This window comes from Dromiciops gliroides, chromosome 2 (genome assembly GCF_019393635.1).
Source record: "Dromiciops gliroides isolate mDroGli1 chromosome 2, mDroGli1.pri, whole genome shotgun sequence".
In the NCBI taxonomy this organism is placed as follows: domain Eukaryota; kingdom Metazoa; phylum Chordata; class Mammalia; order Microbiotheria; family Microbiotheriidae; genus Dromiciops; species Dromiciops gliroides.
In genome coordinates this window covers 692,635,739-692,658,520 of record NC_057862.1, presented here as the reverse complement: position 1 = coordinate 692,658,520, position 22,782 = coordinate 692,635,739, and the positions used below count along the sequence as shown (strand labels likewise).

The following is a 22,782-nucleotide window of genomic DNA, read 5'->3' as shown; positions in this document are numbered from 1 at the left end:
CAGGTGTAAAGCCTAAAATTCTAGCTGTGATGTTTAAAATCCAATGTGTGGTCACCTTAAATTAGAAAAACTTTAGCATCAGTCTTTGGGCATTAAGCATTTATTAAAGTATATTAAGGGTTATCAAAGAGAGAGGGGGGTGGGGTGGGGAACAGCCTTCATCTAGCTATCTAAGAGAGAGATAATGTCCCTCCACCTACAGCCAGTTCCTGCACGAAAAGACTGAGATCCTTAGCCGCTTCTCCCAGAAGCCCTCTCTGAAAGAGGAAGCAGGGCTGTCCACACACATAACTCCAAGCTAATTTGCTGGTAGGTTTGATTGACATGACCCACAGGCAGCAGGAACAAACTGACCCTTGAAACCTCAGAAAGGTCACCTCCTGATTTCTCCTCAGGGCAGAACTTCCCTGCAATGACATTCTCAGCAGGTTGGTGGCGCTCTAATTCTCACACTGGGAACAGCCAAACATTACAACCACTGTTCAGTGAGATATACAATATGCGATTGAAGTCCAATTCTGCCTTGTACTTTATCCCTAGAGGTGCAGTGTATGACTAGCTTAGTACTGTGAAGTTCCATTACCCTGGATTGCTCACTTTTGCTCAGTTTCCCCACTTTTGCTCCATTACAATGAGCTATCAATTCTTATGAATTATTCCTTCAAAAACATAATTTACATTCATAAACTTGTATCTACCTGTACCCTCACATGGTCAATACCCTTATTTAGTTCTGTATCACCTCTCCCCTGGTCTTTTGCAATCCCCTTCTAATGTGTTTTCCTGCCTGAATTCCCTCTCATCTCTAGTCTTTCATATGTGAATCAAACTGATTAAAAAAAAAAACCCAACAATGTTCTTTTCATATATAATAAAGTTCAATGGCTCCCTATTATTATATTATTAGAAATATGCAACATTTTCTCCAACAATAGAGTCGTATTTCCCCCCTTCCACCTTTGCCTACAGAGAGAGTAGGCTCAAATTTTAAGTGGTTACTAAAAAGCATTTATCCCATGATATTCACTTTCAAATTCATCATAACCACTGAATGAGTCATAATGTAGCCATAGGAAGAGAAGAAGTGATGAAGGAAAGAAAGCTGGTTTGAGTAAAAAAAAAAATAAGATTTATTAATGGCCCGCTATGCCAGGCACTGTTTGAAGCATCTCACAAATATATTGTATGATACTCACAACCACCCAGAGAGGTAGGCTCTATTATTATATCCATTTAAGAGTTGAGAAAACCGAGGCAGGTTAAATGATTTGACCTAGGTCCCCCAGCTAGTTAGTTGGATTTGAACATAGGTCTTTCAGACTTCAGATCCCATTCCCTTTCCACTGCACAATCTAGAATAAGACAAGACATCTTCATCACATTGGAAAAGTGTATTACTCCTTAGGGCTTTGTGGCCAGAAGGGGCTTTTTGGTGTTCAGTCATTTTTCATTTGCCCAACTCTTTGTGATACCATTTGGGGTTTTCTTGGCAAAGGTACTAGAGTGGTTTGTCATTTTCTTCTCCGGCCCATGTTACAGATGAGGAAACTGAGGCAAAGAGTATTAAGTGTCTTATCCAAGGTCCCACAGTTAGGGTCTAAGGCCAGATTTGAACTCAGGAAGAGGATTCATCCTGACTCCAAGCTCAATACTCTATCTACCTAGCTGTCCCCATAATAAGCTTATTTGCCAGCAAATGTTTTATGGGATTTACTTCATGGACCTTTCATGGCTTTCTTTTTAAATCTTTCTAATTGTAGTAATCTCCCATGTTTCTTTATTTAAGCGGAATAAATTATACTCATGACTGAGTCAGAAAAATCATTCATTTCATACTTGTGTTGCCTGGGGTGGGGAGAGTACCTTGATGGCCCCTTCCCCCTACCCCCACCTCTCTATCTCTCTGTTTCTGTCTCTGTCTGTCTGACCCCCGCCCCCCGGTCGATAGCAATCATTAAATCACCACTAAGAGAACAACCCAGTGACTTAATCCCTTTTATTTCCCATTCAGCTGCAGTCCTATAGTCCACCCAAAGGATTCTCTTCACCATGTAGTAAAAGCATAAGAACCATTCACAGAATACCTGCACATTACATTTTCCATTGTCACAAACTTCCAGAAATAGACTAACAGCAACAAATGGTGGTGGTGGTTCTTCATCCTTGAAGAGGACCAAAATGACATCACTATGTTGGAGTCAAGTTAGAGTGTGTCCGACTGTGGCTGATCAGAACAATATGAGCTTGGAATGTTCTAGCACAGGTCAGGCACAAATAATACATATGAACATTTGGGGTGGATTCTCTAAATTTGTACATATCATATTTCTTTTAAGCTACTTTGATTCTGCTTTCCTCATAGAGCACAGCACCTTCTCTGATAAGGGTATGCCATACTCGGTGGTCCTGTGCCAGCGTCTTCCATGCCATGAAATCAATTACAAAGTTCTTAAGAAAGATATTGAGTGTCCTTGTATCATTTCTTTTTCTGACATTCATGTGAGTTCTTGGCCTATGTGAGTTCTCCATAAAATAGTCTTTTAGGAAGTGTACATTTGCCAGCCCATCAAAGTTCCAGTCTCTGCAGAAGAGTTTGAATGCTTAGCAGTTTAGTTCAAGAAAGGACCTCAGTGTCTGGCCTATTATCCTGCCAGGTGATCTTCAGAATCTTCCTAAGACAATTCAAATAGAAGTGATTCAGTTTCCTGGTATGGCATTGGTAGACTGTCCAGGTTTCACAGGCATACAACAATGAGGTCAGCACAACTCTGTAGACCTTCAGTTTGGTGGGCTGCTTAATATTGCTTCTCTCCCACACTTTCCTTCACAGCCTTCCAAATCCTGAGCTAGCTCTGGCAGTGTGTAAGTTAATTTCATCGTCATTGTGTACATCACTGGAAAGTATACTGATAAGGCAAGTGAACTTATGCATGATATTCTAAACTTCTCAACATGCTGTGTACTGTGTGCACCTGCTTTTTCTTGGTGTTATTGCTAGGCCAAAATTAGCACAACCAGCAGAGAACCAGACCATATCAGCAATAAATAATTCTGCTGCTATAGATGATGACAATAATAAGCATTTGTAACAAACTGTAGGGTTTACAAAGAATTTTACACATACAAAAACTCATTTCATCTTAGCAGCTACTTTGTGAAGTAAGTTGGGATTATTATGCCCTTTTTTATAGATGGAAAAATTGAGGCTCAGAAAAACTAAGTCACTTTCCTAGGGTCATGGAGCTAGTAAGAATCTAAGGTTAGATTTCATCATGATTTTCAGGTACTCCAATAATTTTTAAATTATTTCTCTGGGATCTATTTTCCAGGTAGGTTGATTTCCCAATGAGATATTTCACATTGTCTTCTATGTTTGTTTTTTTCAATCTTTTGGTTTTGTTTTATTGTTTCTTGATTTCACTAGATTTCATTTGCTCAATTTTATTTTTTTTTAATTTTTATTTTTAGCTCAATTCTAATTTTTAAGGAATTATTTTCTTCAGTGAGCTTTAGTACCTCTTTTTCCATTTGTCTATGCTTTTTAAGGCATTCTTCTCATTGGTTTTTTGTATTGCTTTTATCATTTGGCCTAGTTTGTTTTATAAGGTATGTTTTCTTCAGCATTTTGTGTGTGTGCGTGTGTGTGTGTGTGTGTGTGTGTGTGTGTGTCTTTTACCAAGCTGATGATTCTTTTTCATGATTTTCTTTCATCATTCTTATTTCTCTTCCCAATTGTTCCTCTACTTCTCTTCATTGGTTTTCAAAATAATTTTTGAGCTCTTCTATGGCCTAAGAACAACCCATATTCTCTTTTGAGGTTTTGAATGTAGGACTTTTACTCTGCTGTCTTCTGAGTGTGTGTTTTGATCTTCATTGTCACTGTAGTAACTTTCTAGGGTCAGATTTTTTTTTTTCGTTTGCTCATTTCCCCAGTCTATTTCTTGAATTGTAGTCTTTTTAAAAGTATGATTCTGCTTTCAGAGTGGAGTATGCACTTTTCCCAAGCTTCAGGGATTTTATGAAACTGTTTTCAGAGATACTTCTAGGAACCTATAAGTTTTTGTTTCTTCCAATGTGATATGATCTAAGGATAGATCTGTTTACTACTCTTCTGACCTATGTACTGTTCTGTGAGTGACTACAAACACTGCACTGAAACTATGAGGAGGTACCCTGCTCCACTACAGCTACAAGCTCAGTTGTACTAGTGCTCCTTCTCAGCATGTACTACCACCTAGGACTGCAGCCTAGATCCATATATGGGCAAAGCAACAGAGTTCTGAATCAGTGCTAGCAAAGAGACCCTTGTAATTTCCTTATGACCAGTTGTTTGACTGTCTTACAGCCTGTAGGCTGAAAGCCCTGGAAGCAGCCACTGCTGCTATGGATTCAGTGGCTCCCAACATCTGCTCCTGGTTTGCAGGGCTCAACCTGTCCTGGATTGTGCTCCACTTTCACCCTGGTACAACATACCTGTCCTGCTGATCTTTTAAATTATTTTTGGCAAGAAAATCATATCCTTTTGTGGGGTTTGCTGCTCCAGAAATTGCTTTTGTGGCATGATTTAAAGGTATTTGGAGGGATTTGGGGGAGAGCTCAGGTGAGTTACTTCTTTTTCTCCATCATTTTGGATCTTCTCTAAGCTTGGATTTGAACTCAGGTCTTACTGACTCCACATCTTTGCTAGAAAATCAGGATAACCTCCTAATCACTTCTGTTAAACTATACTTATGGGGGTCAGATAGGTGGCGCAGTGGATAAAGCACCGGCCCTGGATTCAGGAGTACCTGAGTTCAAATTCGTCCTCAGACACTTGACACTTACTAGCTGTGTGACCCTGGGCAAGTCACTTAACCCCCATAGCCCCGCAAAAAAAAATTTAAAAAAATTTTTAAAAACCCTATAATTATACATCTTGGAATGGGAAGGGGATTTTAGAGGACATTTAATTTAATCCCTTCATTTACAAAATAAAGAAATGGAGGCTCAGAGGATGAGGGCTTACTGATTTGTCCAATGACACAAAAGCTAGAACAAAAAGAGTCAGAAATCAGGTTGTTTCCTACCACCCCGTGTTGTCTCGAGACTTTCTACCCCTTATCTGAAGACTTTACAAAACTCAATTTGGTCAGTCTTCACTGACCGATTCTTAACATGGCAGGCATTTTGGACTAGGTGCTGGAGATATGGAGGCCAAAAGGCAACACAGCTCCTGCCCTTAGACAGCTTATATTCCATTGAAGAAGGTACAGGTAAATCTTTCTCCAATAAGTAAATAAAAGGAATGTGCCAAGCAATACAGTACTTTAATAAGCTTGGTAAAACCTATCGATATGCTGTACTTCATGGAGAACCCAGTTTACCTCAGTGACTGTCATGCTCAGGGTCATAGTCATCAAAGTTCCTGGTATGTAGCAAGTCCTATGTACATTCTAGTTATTATTAAGTATAGCCAGAAGGAGAATGAAGGTTGGCATGCCTGGGGCACTTCCCAGATTGTAAGACCTGGAGGAGCTAACTAATGGGAGGAGAGGGGAGACCCAGCATATATAGGTTGATCTGGGCAAATACTAAGTAGAGGAAATGATTTAAGGCAGGTTCCATGATAAGGGTAGAAAATAGTTAAATATAGTGAAGTTTCTGAGGGAGAAGACTGGCCATTCTATGAATAACAAAAGAGCACTTTTTCTTCCTGACTCCTTCAGATCCCAAGATAATTTAAAATAAAATATTTCTAAATTTCAAATACTGATGACTATTATTCTTTTCCTTTTTTCTTTTTTTTTTTGGGGGGGGGGCACAATGAGGGTTAAGTGACTTGCCCAAAGTCACATAGCTAGTAAGTGTCAAGTGTCTGAGGCTGGATTTGAACTCAGGTCCTCCTGAATCCAGGGCTGGTGCTTTATCCACTGTGCCACCTAACTGCCCCATTGTTTTTGGTTTTTGGTTTTTCTCTCTTAAAGTATTAAAACTTACCTAAGTGTCTATATCGAAGAAATTCATAAATTCATATTGTCATTTACAAAATAAAAGCAGATAACAAAAAACAATCAGTAGAAATCCTTGAAGCCTATTTTACCACTAAGGATCAAGCAGTGGCTTTTGGGAAACATGGAGAACATTTAGGTAATTCATTAAGCAAGTTCTCAAGTTGGAACAAAAAATGGTATATTAATACATTCTTTTTATCCTTATCCTCAGAGATTCTATGATATAGGTAACCTGTCCATTGAGTTGAAACTAGTTAGGTAGGGAAAGGGAGGAGAGGGAGAATATTTATTATGCAGATATCATGTGCTATCCACTTTCTATGCATTGGGAAAACAAAATCAAGCAATCAAGACAACCTTGCATTCGACAATCTTACATTAAAATAGGAGAAAAACAATTGTCAAAGGAGAGCTCAAAGGTAGGGGAGGGTACCAAGGTAGAGACAAAAATCAAGAGGATGAGACTGGGTCCTGAGAGAGTTAGGGTAACCATGACTGTGGTCCTTCAGGGAATCTCAGTCAAAAATGGCCCTGCATCACTGGACTCAGCCCTGGCTCAGAAGTATTGAACGACTCTAGGTCAGGTTGCCCCCTTGGCGAAAGAACAGGAATTTATTAGTTTTCTGAGAGAGTGAGGTAGAGCTAATCTATATACTAGGAGATGTTGAGTCATAGTGCTGTGCCACCAATCACAAAAGCTCTGGAATGCATGTCCACACTTTATTCAGGTCATTTTCTAGGAGAGGTTTGGGGGGATGTTCAGCAATTTGACCCTTTACTCCACTGTATTGATTCCAACCCCAAAGAAGATGAACTTTATGGGTTGTTTTTTTTTTTTTTTTTATTAGTTCTTCTGTGCCGGGGATCTTCCCTGGCTTTCCACCTTTTATTGCAGATAGAATCAACTGCCTTCATCATCTATTCCCCAATTTGCCCATGTTGCACATATTGGTGCTACCTCTGCCTCTTATCTCTTCCTCTTTTCTCATATAGTCCTGTCAATGCTACTTCTATATCATATATCAGATTTGCTCTCCTCACACTTTTGCCTTTCTCATGCTTACTCTTGCTACTGTCTCCACTCTAGAATTTGCTCTTGAAACTACTGGGTCTGATAATTTCAAGAATTTCCTGTCAGGTTTTTCTACCTCTACTTTCTAATTCCTCCTACACGTTCTTTAAGCTTTGTGGTAAAAAATGAAAGTTTTTAACTAAAATTTAAGAGTTGGCTAACAATACCTGAAGAACCACCAGTTTTTGAAGGACCGCCCTTTTGGGGAGGAGACCTTGAGGAACAGCCCTGTGCCTGCCGATGATTGGCAGAGCGTGACCAAGCACTCCACTTCCGGGGTGTGAGCTTAAAAACGAGGAGAGAACGGAAGTGGTCTCTTTTGCTCTCACTCTACACACACACTGGCTCAGGTTTGACAGCGTGTTTCTGGTGATCGGCCCTGGTCCTCGGTGGCAACACATGCTTGACACTCGTTCTCAGCCTGAGAGGTAGCTTTGGGATTCGGTGAGTTTTATAAAGTATATAGACTAAGCTTAGATCTAAGACTATTTATTTGTATTTCTGCTTTCCCATTTCCCTAATCAGCCTCACCTGTTTGTTGGCTAATTAATTCCCAAACAATAAAAGCTAAGTAATCCATCTCTAATTAAAGCTCAGAGGTTTCTTTCACTTATTGGTCTGGGAGATATATAAGGGAAAGTTCAAAGGGGAGTTTAATGCTCTTATATCCAATTCTAAATCTCACAGCTTCTAATAGCAAATTCTTTTTTTTTCCCCAATAAGATATGGACATGCTATTCTTCTGCTCAAAGATGTTTCCATATTCTCTTTTTCTTTTGAAATAAAGTTCCCATATTTTTACCTGACATTCATGGCTGTAACACTCTCCCTTTTCCAGTCTAATATTCTACCATTTTCCTTCAAGCATTTTAAGTGTCAGCTAAATTAGATGTCTCCTTGAAACTCCCAACACATCCTAAGTTTTCCTCCCTATATATCACTCCGTTGACTTATTCTTTATGTCTAGAATGTCTCATTGAATTCTTGCTTATCCTTTAAATCCTTCAAATGTTATTAGACTTTCCATACTCACCAGTTGGTAATGATTATTCCCTCTGGACCTAACCTGATATAATTCCTTTACATTTTCATCATGAATTTAGAAGGCAGTACTGAATGTTTATAATGTGTTAGGTCAAGGAACATATAGATCATGTTTTCCTGAAATATATTTTTCTCTCACATCTAAAACTTTGACTTGGCACATATAGCAAGTGGTTGTTGAATGAGTGAACTAAATAAAAGATGGGATTAAAACCAGGGATTTCTTTATTTTGGTTTATGTATAAGGCAGCCATTTCATCTCTTCTACATGATGCTATGCTGGGTAAGAGTAAAGGTCAACTTAAGGAATCCTGAAATCTCCCTAAATATCTGGCTCATTCTGTAGACAGACTCCAATTCTTTCCTTGACTTTGCTGAAGAACAAACTTTTCAGCAGGTGCCGGCTTGGCAAGCCATCATTAATCTCAGGATGGTGCAGCCTGAGCAGCTGGAGGGCTGTTTACACTAAAAATAGCTCAGCCAAGCTTCAAGTAGTGCCTTTTCCTTTCTGGGTATAACTTACTTCTGAAGCATCTACACTGATTGATCTGATTTTAGCCTTCCAATAACTTTAGGAGCTGAATAATAGCAGGAGACTACCCTGGGTAAAACTGAAGTAGAGGATGATGGGGAAAGAACTTGATCTTGGGATCAGTAATCTTTGGTCTATTTCTGGGTCTGGCATGGTCTTACTCTAGCATCTTGGTTAAGTCACTTCTATAGGCTCAGTTTCTTCCTCTAAAAAGTAACATGTTTGGGCAGCATTATCTCTGAAGGGTAACTGAGCTTGGACATACAAGATTTTGAACTCTCTCCCAACTTTCAGATTCTCTATTCTAATGTCTTCCCTGGTTCTGACATTCTACTTTTATATTCAGAATTTCATGAACTGGAACAGGCCTTTGAGGTCTTCTAAGTTATTTCCTTGGTAAGGAAATAGAGATAGGTAGTAGGTGACAGAAAGAATTATAACCTTACTCATAATTCTGATGCTCTTTCTACCATACCCCATTGCCTCTGAGGGCAGTCTGACATTCATTTGTCTCTAAATTCCTTTCAAGTTCTGACAAATTCTCTATTCACTGTGTTTTTCGGTCTCCCTCAGTTATGCAATTCTATGATGTCAAAGCTTTCTCCCGTCTCAAATGTCCACTCACAATTAGGAAGCTGAGAACAAAGAATGGTATAATGATTCTACTAAGACCAAGTAGCCAGATATAAAATAATGACAATAACAGTTTCAATCCCCTCCCCCATCAATTTACCAATGTATTTCCCCTCCAGAATTTATTCATGCCAATCTTGAAAGCAAACTACATATCCCCAGAGGTAATGGAATAGATGATAGGTGAACAGGGAAAAAGAGGATGGTAGTGGATATTTGATAGCTCAGGTTAATAAAATGACTGGCATTTGTAGACATTTAAAATTTGCAAAGTACTTTTTAAATATTGGCTTAGTTTTTCCTCAGAACAACTCTGGGAAATAAGTGCTTTTATTTTCTTTGTTCACACATAAAGAAAGTGAAGCAGATAAAGGTTAAGGACTTACCAAGTGTCACACAATTAGTAAATATCTGAGGTCAGATTTGAACTCATGTATTATTTACCCCAGGTCCATTTTGAAGTATGAGGAACCTTAATTATCTGGCAGAAACCACTGAACTTTAGGGCTCAGGAATAGGAGAACTTTTGACACAAGAAGGAAAAGGCTGAACAGTAGTTTAAAGTTTGCAAAGTCATTTCATAACAATAACCCATAGAGTGAAGTGACACAATTGAGACACCTACCAGGGCAGTCACCCAGCATCATATTAGCAAATATGCTAATATGTAGCAGGGACTCCAACTGCACACTTCCTTCTGTGAATAGTGCTTTCCTCCTCATCCCTGGGTCACAGGTCTACTTAGAAAAAGTCAAGAAATAGACAGAGGTTACTAAAAGAACTGAAGTCCAGAAAAGCAAAGTACCATTCTTTAAAAACCTTATCTCAGGAGTGAGAAACATCTGGAAATGGTCAAATCAACATAAAATGAAGTACGAATGATATATCTATGTACATTTTTTTAAGTGAGGCAATTGGGGTTAAGTGACTTGCCCAGGGTCACACAGCTAATAAATGTTAAGTGTCTGAGGCCAGATTTGAACTCAGGTCCTCCTGACTCCAGGGCCGGTACTCTATCCACTGCACCACCTAGCTGCCCCATTCTTGGGTTTTGTTTGTTTGTTTGTTTGTTTTTTAAAGTGTATTTTTCTGTTCCTAGGCAGCTGGCTGAAGCAGGGGCTAGAGCACTGGGCCCATTTGCATGAAGTCTTGATTTCAGATCTGGTAGCTGCATGACCATATTAAGTAACTTGCTCTATGTGACCTCAGCTATAAAATGAGTCTAATAATAGCACCTACCTCAGTGTGCTGTTATGAAGAACAAAGAAGATCATATTTGTAAAGTGCCTGGCACTGTGCTAGCTAATATAGAAATGCTCATTCCCTCCCTCTTCCCCACCTAACCAAATAAATTTCTAATTGTAAAATTTTAGCAAGAGACAAAATAAAAATGAGCTGTGTAGATCTATAAAAAGTGTATTAAGCACCTATTTTTCTCTCATTACTTTGTTAAACACTTGGGATACAAAAAGAGGCAAAAGGCTGTCCCTGCCCTCAAGGAACTTACAATCTAATGAGAAAGAAGACAAGCAAACAAGCTCTATACAGGAGACTTAGGAAACAGTAGAGGGAATGTCCTAGAATTAAGATGAATTAGAAGAGGCTTCTTTGTAGACAATAGATTTTACTTGGGAATTTAAAATAAGTCAGAAGGCAGAAAGGAAGACATGGGGCATGCCAGGCATGTGGGTTAGCTATAAGAAATGCCCAGACCTAAGAGAAACAGGGTATCTTGTATATAAAACAGCCAGGAGGCCAGTATCACTGAATTAAAGAGTATATGAAAAGGAGTAAGGTATAAGCATACTAGGTAGACAGGAAGAGGCTAAGTCAAGAAAGACTTTGAATGAGAAATTGAATTGGATATTTTATCCAGAAGCAACAAGGAGCCACTGGAATTTATTGAGTAGGAAGCATAACATGGGCGAATATGTGCTTTAGGAAAATCCCTTCAGTGGTGGAATACAGAATAGGTTACAGTGGAGAGATTTAAGGCAGGCAAACAAACCAGATGTCTATGAAGGTAGTTCAAGTGTGAGGTGATGAGGGCCTGAACAAGGGCAGTGGCAATGTCAGAAGACAGAAGGGGCATGTTTGAGAAATGTCGCAATGGGAAAACCAACAGGTTCTCCCAGCAGATTGGAAATTAGGACATAAGAGCTAGTGAGGAGTGGGTGATGATAGCAGGTCTGAGGGACTAGGAAGATGGTATTGCCCTCAATAGTAATAGGGAAGGTAAGAGGCAGGGAAGGGAGAGGAGTGGAGAGAAGAAAAGATAAGGGAAGAACAGAGAACATTTGCCTCAGTTTATCCTGAGTCTTTCAGTTCCCTCTCTAGAGGTAGATATTTTATATTCTTCATATCCCAATATCTTTCTGCTCTCACATGTTATGCTCTAATATATCTTATCACTGTGACATTCTTGGTTTTCTGTACTAAGTTTTATTTTGTTTTTTTTTTTTTCAATTTGGACATGCTATGTTGGAGAGTTACCTTTCAGCTCTGACATTTTCTTCTTTCATTTCCTGTTCATTTCTCTTACATGAGGAGTCTGTTTAGAGGCCAATTGTTGAGTGCAAGTTATCTGATGGCTTACATCTCTCCCCTTCTTTTTCAAGTGTCTCACTGTTCTTTCACATCTCAATAGGAACAGAAAGGAAAGGGGATATATTTCTCCACATTTTTTAGCTACCCTGGTAAATAATGTGATGAGAAGAGAGACTAATAATCACAGTTTAGGATGGAGCCTCTGGACTCCCTGCTCAGGTAGTCATCCACACTGTCTCTGACTCCCTGGTAACCACCTGGAGGGGAAAGAAAGGGTACAGTAGATTTCAGAAGAGGATGGAAGTACCTTCTCTGGATAATAGCTTCTGAAAAATCTCTCTGAGACTTAAAGGAAATTGAATGCGCATAAACAACAGAATTGAATTTGGATTGGGGAGAATTGGGTACTAGTTCTAATTCTCTAACTCACAGTATCATCCTGGATAAGTCACTTTCCTCCTCTGTTTTTCAGTTTTCCCAACTGTAAGAGATCCCTGATACACTTATGGTCATTGTTGTCTGATTTGTGAATGATTCTTACATCTACCTATTCTTCCTCAACCTTTCTGATGACCTCCAACTTTACACCTTCACTGCCAAATACAGAATTCAGTATAGCTGCAAAGTAATTAAAATATATTATCTCATTTGATGCTATTCTGTTAAATCTGTTTAAGAGATCTTCTGCTTAATCCCTGTCCCATTATACCACATTCTCCATGGTACGGTGAAAAGAACAATCTGGAATAAGAGGACCTGGTTTCAAACCCTTGGTCTGCACTTTATTATCTCTATATTTCCAGGCAAGTTTATTAAGCTCCATTGTGAAATGAGGGCTTGGCAATGAATTTTAATGTCTCTTCCTCCCCTGAATCTAGGCTCCTCTGCACTTATGCTGTTTCCTTAAGTTTGTACTTCCTGTTGTCACAAAAATGGATATGAGTTCCAGGAAGAGAGGCACTGGTTCATCGTTAACCCAATCTCTAATGTCTAGTAGAATGACTAACACATAGTACATATTTGTGGAAGGTTTCTTTATAATAATAATAATAATAACAACAACAACAAGAATTATGTCTATCATGTATATAGTACTTTATAATTTGCAAAGCACTTAAAATATTATTTCATTTTATCCTCAAAGCAATCCTGGGAGATAAATGCCCATCATATGCATTTCACAGATGAGAAAACTGAAGCAGAGAGAATTTAAATGACTTCCTGAGGATTACACATTTAATGAGTGTCTGAGCCCAGATTCGAACTCCAGCCTTCCTGGCTCCAGTTCCTGATATCTATCCATGGTTCCACTGCATTTACTTGAATATGTTGACTCCCCATATCTTATCTAACCCTCTTCATGTTGTACTATCTTACTCCTTACTTATATTCATCTTCTACAAGAGATCCACCTAAGAAAGTGTTTAGAGTCATATTTCTTTTTTATATATGTTTTATTTTTTTAGCTAACATATCTGAAATGCAGTATTTTTTTCTTCAAGTTATGGTATGTATTCTTTGAATGGGAATATAATCTGTTTTATAACTGTAATCAAAATAGATAGATAATACTTAATTCATACATAGATAATACTTAATTCAAAATTCATAAAATAAATTAAAAAAACATTATTCCTGTTACAAAATTGCATGGATACAAACTAATAAGAATTTTTAAAAAAAATGTACTTCCATATCTTAAATGTAACCTCTTGGAATCACTATTACTAATTCTGCCTTCTTACAGTTTATATTGATGTAATTTAATCCTTCATTGGAGGTTTGCCTTCAAACCTTCTGCATTGCTATATTTGTATAAAAACAGCTTTAAGGTTTACAGCTCTCTGCACTCATGTCTCCCTTTGCATGGGGAAGAAGGAAGAATTCTACTATTCCTTATTATTGGCTTGGTAAGTGGCTAAAATTCTAGCTAGTCTGTCTAAAATATCTAATGAGTGGTCACCAATAAATTATAAGCTTTAGCAAGAGTTAGACTTTTAAGCATTTATTAAGGAGAATAAGAATTCGGTAAAGAGAGAGAGAAAGGCCTAGATTCATCTATCTATTAAAGGGAGAGAGCATTCCTAGCTCCACTCTCAATCAGAGTCCTGACTAAAAAGAGCACCAGCCTCGCCCCCCTCTTTGTCCCACAAGCAAATGTCACGTCCTGACACCAAAGAGCAGCATGTCTTGCCCTCAGTTGCCTTCTCCTCATGGCAGAGCATCCTGTACCTTGTAAAAAAAAAAAAAAGCAATGTCATTTCCAAATCACCAGGTCAACATCACTTTGCCAAATATTGCACATGGGTCTGTATGTGTAAGTTATTGGGTTCACACATGAAGAACATTTTAACTTGATCTACAACCATTTTATATTTTATGAGGAAGAATATCAGGCACAAATACAGAAAAAGACTGAGACTAGCAGCGAAGCTGCCAATGTACAGACTGATTTGTGCTTAGTAAAGGGTCATTTCCATCAGAAATCAGCATTGGAAAGATCTGCTTCTCCTACCAGAGAGGGGTTGAATGGGTCACCAATTCCATATCATGTGTTTCGGGGGACTTTCACCAACAGAAGTGAAGTAAAGGCTGTATAATTTTGCAATCTGATCATGGTTCACACAGCTGGTCTAGTGTAAGACAATCCAGGTTACATATTCCAAGAAAGGAGGAGTGGCCAATGAGACAGTTTAAAAATATAAAATTCCAAAAACTAAGGAAAGAGACAAATTGGGATAAAGTCAGTGGAGACTGCATCTTTATGCTTTAGATTTTATTCAGCACATCAATGACTTCCTAAAGTCCTGGTTTAGCACTTCCCACCTCTAAGAAGACCCCAACAACAGCCAGTCCATAATCCTTGGTCATATCAACCTTGAAACTCTATATTTTGTATCTAATGAATGTATTCCAAGGAAAGCTCAGCTGCATATTGCTTTCCTTCCACAATGTGCTCAGAGCCCTGGCTCCCATTGGAGCCACAGTGAAAATGAAATTGGATCAACCTGTAGTTCCCAATCAGCAGGTCCTCCAGTTAGCACTGATGTTTAATGGAATTATAAAATTCAATGTTGAAAGAGAGACCATTGTTGACAGTCCACTTAGCAATAAAAGGGTATAGCAGAATTTTAGAGGTTTCAGAATACTATCACACTTCATTTGAAAGAACTCAATTTCCATAGGAGATTTGTTTTCCATGGATGATATGAAAAGCCTTATACAAGCATTCTGGCCTGTTGAACCCCAATGATGTTTGCCAATGGTAATGTAAGCTGTTCAGGGTTTGCTAATTAACTCCTGGGATGCACCTCTGCACTGGTTAGAGTGAACCTGTCCTAGAGTCATATTTATTCCATAGAAATACAAAATTTGTACTTCACAACTTTTATCCCTTGCTCTCATTGCACAAGTGGTTGGTCCATTTCCCCATTTTCTATATCATGGATGACATTTTTTATAACATTTTTAATGTACAAGTAATTTTTGGAAGCATGCTGACACTAGCTTATGCTCATCATAGCCACCTCCATGACCTTGGGTTGACTGCAATCATATTTCCCCCCATAATATTGAGGTATTTTTAATAACAATGAAATGGAAAATGAAGGTCCCTCAGATCAGGTCAGAAATGTCAATGTCCAATAAACATGGTGAAGATAATAATTCCAGGTGCTACATGCTCACTCTCCGGCTGTTTTGGTTCCTCTCCCCCCTAAAAAAACCCAAACATTTTGAAAGAGAAAACAGCATAGTTTTTCATTTATGTATCATCCAACAGAGTTTTTCATTTTCTGATTTTTTTCTTTTAAAATCGTTTACATTTTATTCCTTTCAATTTCATGTCACCTTTATTTCCTAATCCATCTCTTTCCTCTCCCCACCCCAGAAGCCATGACTTTTTTCAAAAAGAGTTTTAAAAAGAAAGTTATCAAAAGAAGCCAACACATAGACAACTGCTTACATTACATGGACAATTGTCTAACCATGGTCCCTTCTGTGTTCAATGAAGGAAGGGAGGTGAGTTTGCTCAAACTCTTCTTCTGGACAAAGGATGGACATTATAATCATAATACATTCCAATTCCATTTATTTCCCTTTTCTCCTTCATAACTTGCTATGTTTGTGATTGTTGATGTTTTCTGGACTCACAACATTTCTTTTTTAAAGACATCAATGCAATTATTGTATATTGTTCTCTGATTGTGTTTTTGTCATTCTGCATCACTTTGTATTCATTTCCATGTAGTTTTATGAATTCTTCATACTCACCATTTCTTTCAACACAGTTATAGTCTATTAATTTATTGCACAATGATTTGTTTTCTCATAACTCAATTTGTGGACATTAACTTTGTTTCCAATTCTTTGCTACCACAAAGTCTCACTATTCATATCCCCCCCCTTATTTTTAAGAATTGGCCTTCATGTTTCACATGCATAACAGTGTTATTTCTGGTTCAAAGATTATAGATATAATGGACACTTTATTTACTGGCTTATATAATTCTGAATTTTTTTTAAATAAGGGATGAACTGAATTTGCAGCTCCACTAACAATGTATTACTATGCTTTCCTACAATACCTCCTAAACAGGCTATGCCTACTTTATCTCCTTTGTGAATTTGAGGCTTCTACAATGAAACCCCAATGAGCTGTTACTCACTTTCAGAACTTGATCTTGACAAGTTGTTTTTTGTTTGTTTGTTTTTGGTTTTGTCATGTCAATGATGGAGCAGATAGAATGTTCCACCTGTCTTTCAGACATCTCCCATGCAATGTCTAGTAGACATCTAAAACCTAAGCATGTCCAAAACCGAACTCATTATCTTTCCCTCTAAACTCTCCCTGCCTCCTACCTTGAAAAATGAAAAAAAGGAATAAAATGAAAATGAATAAATAAAATTAAAATAAAATTAAAAATTAAAAATTAAAATAAGAAATGAAAGCAGAGAATGTTATCTGCATCATTAGATTGAGTGCCCACATTTCCTGCATGATGTAATATAAGCTTCACCTTGGGTATTTAAAGCCTTCACAGTTTGTTAATTTTTTTTTCATTCTAGGCTGATTTCACATGACTCACATCCTCTAATTTTTTTTTTTGGAGGGGCAATGAGGGTTAAGTGACTTGCCCAGGATCATACAGCTAGTAAGTGTCAAGTGTCTGAGGCCAGATTTGAACTCAAGTACTCCTCAATCCAGGGCCGGTGCTTTATCCACTGTGCCACCTAGCTGCCCCCTACATCCTCTAAGTTTTTTTAAAAAAACATAAACAAAAAAAGTGGAACTTGCTATTGCTATTACCTATTTATGATACTGAATCTCTCATTTTCTTGTTTTTGCACAGACTTTCATTCATATGTGGAATGTTCTTTTCCATTTACTTTCCTTGGTCCTTCCCATCTTTTAGGATTGGATGTTTGTGTTTACTTGTATTTTAACAAATATGCAGTGTTTTTTAAACCCCAGAGTATTATATAAATGTTACTTATAATTATAACAATGATGATGACCACCATTATTACTAAAACTAGTATTACTAGTACTACTGTTAACATCCCTATCATTAGCATTGCTAACATCATCACCAGCATTACTACCAGTACTACCACTACTACTACTACTACTACTACTACTACTACTACTACTACTACTACTACTACTACTACTACTACTACCACTACTACTACTACTCATTATATTCCCCATCCCCTAGCAGAGGTGCTTAATAACTGTGACGATTGTCTTGTTGCTCTCTGATTTCATGAATTTAAAACATTTTTACATTGCATCTATTTGTATATTGGGAGAGGGGTGGATCAGGTCTGTCAGATAAATTGATAACCCCTCCTGTTCAGCTCAGCTGATGAAATCAGAGAATATTCTGAGGAGGCATCAATGATGCTGAGGGAAGGAACATCATAAATTTGCTGTAACCATAAGTTTTGCACTGTTACCACTTTACATAGTGCAAGGAAGTTCTTGCTCAAACTTAATGGAATCAGGTAATTGGGGGTTAGTTATAGCCCTGAGGCCCCTTTAAAGAGATCACATGTATCTTTCTCTGGGGAAATCTATTGAGGCAGGAAACATCTTTTAGGGGTGTGAGATTTGAAAAACAAAAAGTCTGTTATGAGAAAAACAAAGAAGTCCATCATCTAAGAGGAGGTAGGAAGTAGATTTCTCAAATGCATGCCTGGCAGTCCCACTTCTCTGCCCACCATCACTCATGGTGTCCTGCAGTGCAGATACTTACACAATAGGAAACATAGCAAGCAGAAAGGAGCAGATGTGGGGAGTCCAGCAGAGTCAGTTTACCCAATTACCCAACCAAGGAAGGTAAGTTTTTGTTTGTTTGTTTTGTTTTTTTTGTGTTTTTTTTTTTTTTTTTTTTTTTTTTTTGGTGAGGCAATTGGGGTTAAGTGACTTGCCCAGGGCCACACAGCTAGTAAGTGTCAAGGTTCTGATCCCAGATTTGAACTTAGGTTCTCCTGAATCCAAAGCTAGTGCTCCTGGTGCTCTATCCACTGTGCCACCTAGCAGCCCCCAAAGGTAACTTTTTGAGTCAAGGGAGGCTTACGTCTGGCCATGAGGAATTTTTCTGAAGACAGGAATAGACTTAATTAAGAAAAAAAAAATGACTAGGAGAAATGCTTTATCTAGTGAAAAATAGCACTGATATATCATGAAAAAGAATAGATTCTTGGACCCTATAATGGGAGAAGTGTCAGTAAACTGAGCTACGTGTGTTGCCCAAGTGTTTACCTCTCTTTTTGGATACTCTATCTGTGCCCATGCTTCCCATGCATGTTGTGGGTTGGTTGTAGGTGAATGAACTCTGAATTAATGGGGAATAGAATCATTTTGTGGTAAAATTAATACTAGCCTTGAGTTCTAGTTAAAAAAAATTAAGAGTACTGAAAGTATTATACCTGTTCTACAACTGTGGAAACTGAGGCACATATAGGTGAAGCCAAAGTCACCTGCTTAATAAGAGGAAGAGACAGACTGGAACCATATTACACTGACTCCATTTTTACCCTAATACACTATCAAGTGACTGAGGAATACCAATGGATCCCTCCTTTTTTGTAAGTGACTGCCCAGGGTCTAGTATGTATCAAGTGTTTTCCTGAATCCAGGGCAAGTGCTTTATCTACTGGGACACCTAGTTACCCCCCTCCAAGAAGCTTTTAATGAATTTATTCTATAGGATTCTTTTGTACTACAGGGTGATTCACACTTCCTGGCAATGATTTGCTTGGTATTCAGAAGACATGTTAGTATGGTATCCATGTTGGTGACAGTGCACTAGATATGTAGCCTAATCTTTAAAGGAATAACAGCAGGTACCAGATAGATTAAGGCAGTGCTGAGGTCCCCATGACTGTGAACTACTAAACAAAATTGGTAACTTAATTACATGGAACATTGTCATACATAAATTACTCTAACCTCAAGAACTTCACAATAATCTAAGTCTTGCAAGATTGAAGATCTCAGCAACATTTAGGAGAATGTTGGATGGATAGACTAGATAGATTATGTTACCAAATTGTTACCTTGATAATAGAATCATGGAAACATCAAATTTGACTTGGAAGTGACATTCACAGTCATCTAGTAAAACCATTTTATTTTTTATATGTGAAAATTAGTCTTGACCACCCTCATCTATTTCCCCCCACAACTCCAACTCAATAAGCCCAAGGTCTAATCACTAAGGAAGGGATTAATAGCAACATGTCAAATTACCAATACAATGATACAGTAATGGGCTTTGGAATACAGTAATGGGCCATATCTCTGGGATGACCCTTAGGTGATAGAATATCATTTTAAGAACAGTTCATTTTAGCTTAATCAAATCAAAGAACAATATTGGATAGTATCTCCTTCTGGTTTGGGAAAGACCTTTTGTGTCTCCTCTCCTTAGAATTGGAGACAATTCTAAGTAGATTTCTCAAATGCATGCCTGGCATGCCAGGTTATTGAACCAGTGGAATACATACCATCTACCAGTTTGAGAGAATACAATGCACACAGTGGAGGGAGCAAACAGACCCACCTATTTCCATAAAGACATGGATTCAGAGACAGTCATTTAAGAACAGAAGGAAGGTCGATATAGATATAGGTATAGTATAGTTATTCTTGGGAACAATAGGAAGGCACTGGAGTTTATTGAGGTAGGGTATGTGGCATGATCAGATCTTTGGGAAAATCACTTTTGTGGATGAATGGAAAATGGATTGAAATGAAGAGATGCCTGAGGCAAACAGAACTATTAATAGCTAATTGTAAGGGGCTATCATTCTAGCTATTCTGTCTAAAATATCTAATGAGTGGTCACCAATAAATTACAAGCTTTAGGAAGAGTTAGACTTTTAAGCATTTATTAAGGAGAATAAAAATTTGGTGAAGAAGAGAGAAAGGCCTAGATTCATCTATCTATCTTGGGGAGCTACAGTTTTCCTGCTCCACTCTCCACTAGAGTCCTGGCAAAAGAGAGTAAGAACGCCAGCCTTGCCCCCTCTTCCTCCCACAAGCAAATGTCACTTCCTGATGCCAAAGAAAAGCCACATGTCTTGCCCTCAGGTGCCTTCTCCTGATACCAGAGCTTTCCTACAGTAAGCCTCCAGCAGGTGGCATCATTCCAATCGTTACATAATGAAATAGTCTAGGTGTGTGATGATGAGAGTCTGTGACAGGGTGGGGATAGTGTCAGAGAAAAGAAGGGAATGTTTTCAATAGATGCTGCAAAGGTGAAATATATAGAACTTGGAAACAGCTTGAGATGTCCAGGATGATTGCAAAGTTGGCAGTTTGAGGAACTGGGGAAATAGCATTTTTCTTGATAGTAATAGGAAAAGTATGAGGGATGAGGTTTGTTTGTCTGTTTGTTTTTGGTGGGGTGTTGTGAGTTCTCATTTGATCACACTGAATCTAAACTTTCTACTAGACTTCCAGTTCAAGATGACTGAAAGGCATTTGGAGATTTGATATTTAGAGTTCAGCAGAGATTGGGGCAGAATAAGTAAAATGGAGAATAATCAACAAAGAGATGATAATTAAATTGATGGAAATTGATGAGATCATCAAGTGAAACAGTATAGAGGACAACTAGAAAAGGGCCCAGGCTAGGACAGAAGTCTGAGTGACACCTGAGGTTGGGGGTATAATTGGGCGGAGGATCCAGCAAAAGAAACAGAAAATGGGTGATTAAATAGGTATGAGGAGAAACAAGAGAAAGGAAATGTCCTGAAAAGCTAAAGAGAAGAGAGTATCAAGAAGGAGAGAGTGATAGATGGCCTAAAAGTCTGTGCAGAAGGCCAGGAGATTGAGCATTGATGATAGGCCATTGGATTGGGCAACTGAGAGATCATTGGTAACTTTGGAGAATGGAGTTTCAGGAGAATGCTAAGGATGAGAATCAGATTGTATGTAGTTCAAAAGAAAGTGAGAGGGAAGAAAGTTGAACCATCTATTTTAAATGAACTTTTGTCTGAATTTAGCAACTAAAGGGAGCAAAGATAAAGAATGATAGATAGTGGGGGTGGAAGGATCAAGGTTGGTTGTTTTTTATTTCAAGATAGAAGAGACATGGGCATATTGGGAGGCAGTAAGAAATCAGTCAAGAGAGAGGGAGAAATTGAAAATAAGTCAAAAGGAGGTGGGGATGACAGAGGGGGAAGTCTGTTGGAAGAGACAGTATATAATGGGATGGCTTGTACAAGTAGAAGGTTTGGCCTTGGTAAAGAGTAAGTCTACTGTATCATGTGAGACAGGGGTGAAAGAAGATGGAAGAAAAGGGAGTTAATAGTGAATGGCCTCAATTTCCTTTTTTTTTTTTTTGTGAAATATAAGTCAAGGTTCTCTGCTGAGAGAGGGCGGGGAGGCAGAACCAGGTGTGAGAAGGTTTGGAAGAGTCACTGTGGAGAGTGGAAGAGTGAAATGATGAGGAAGGCATGGTAAGAATGCCTAGCAACCCTCAAGACTTAGTTGAGATTCTTTAACATGATTTTGTAGTGGACCCTGTTTGAACAGGTGTGTGATTTTCTGCACCTTCATTGAGCAGCTTATGTGTAGGAGTGAATGTGACCAGTGTTGGAAATGATCCAGAGTTTAGGCTTGGCTAGACTTGATTGATGATATGATAATGAGGCTAGGGATTCAATGGGGTAAAACAATGTAGCATTGGATTGGTTCACCCAGTAGTTAAGATGGGAAGAAGAGGAGAGAATGGTTAGTGCAGGAGACAGAACTTGGGAGAGAAATGAGTGGTCAAAGGATTAGAGGTCACACTGAGGCAAGTGATATCACTTATACATTACTTCATATCAAGAGCACCCATTTGCTCCTGAGCCTCTGACACACAGTAGCACAATCCTTTTCATATCTCTGTGACTTGTCTCCCCAACAAGGCTATAGACTAAGGCAGTTGACCCAGTGTCCAACAGACTGACTTTTCAGAGCTTTGAAACTATTCCATGCAAAAATGCATACACATATGTGTGCGCTTATGCAAAAAAAAAAACAAACATCAATATACTGGTATACACATAAATGTAGATGTGCCAATAAGGCCTCAAATAGATCAGGATATTTGTTAGTAACATCTTCTCTCACATGCATTTGATACTCTATAGGTCTTATCTGACCCTCCAAAGCACCTTCTTGAGGGAGAGAGAGAAACAATTCTCACTCATAATTTACAAATGGGGAAACTAGTTTAAAGTGACTTGCCCAAGTCATATAACTCTGTAGCTTAAATAAGAACCTAAATTTTGTAAGCTCAAGACCGGGTCATTTTCCAATAAGCCACACTGCCCAAGTGTCTGTGTGTGTGTGTGTGTGTGTGTGTGTGTGTGTGTGTGTGTGTGTATGTGTGTTAGTAAAAACCAAGAAAGTTGTGGATAATATATTTTCTCTCCTATTCAAGCATTCTCCTTTCTGCCAG

At 38.4% G+C, this 22,782-nt stretch overlaps 1 pseudogene; it reads right to left on the bottom strand.

Annotated features, from left to right (window-relative positions):
- The window catches only part of LOC122739654, a 49,738-nt pseudogene extending 31,685 nt beyond the window's left edge, over positions 1–18,053 (bottom strand).
- Positions 18,054–22,782: the final 4,729 nt, after the last annotated feature.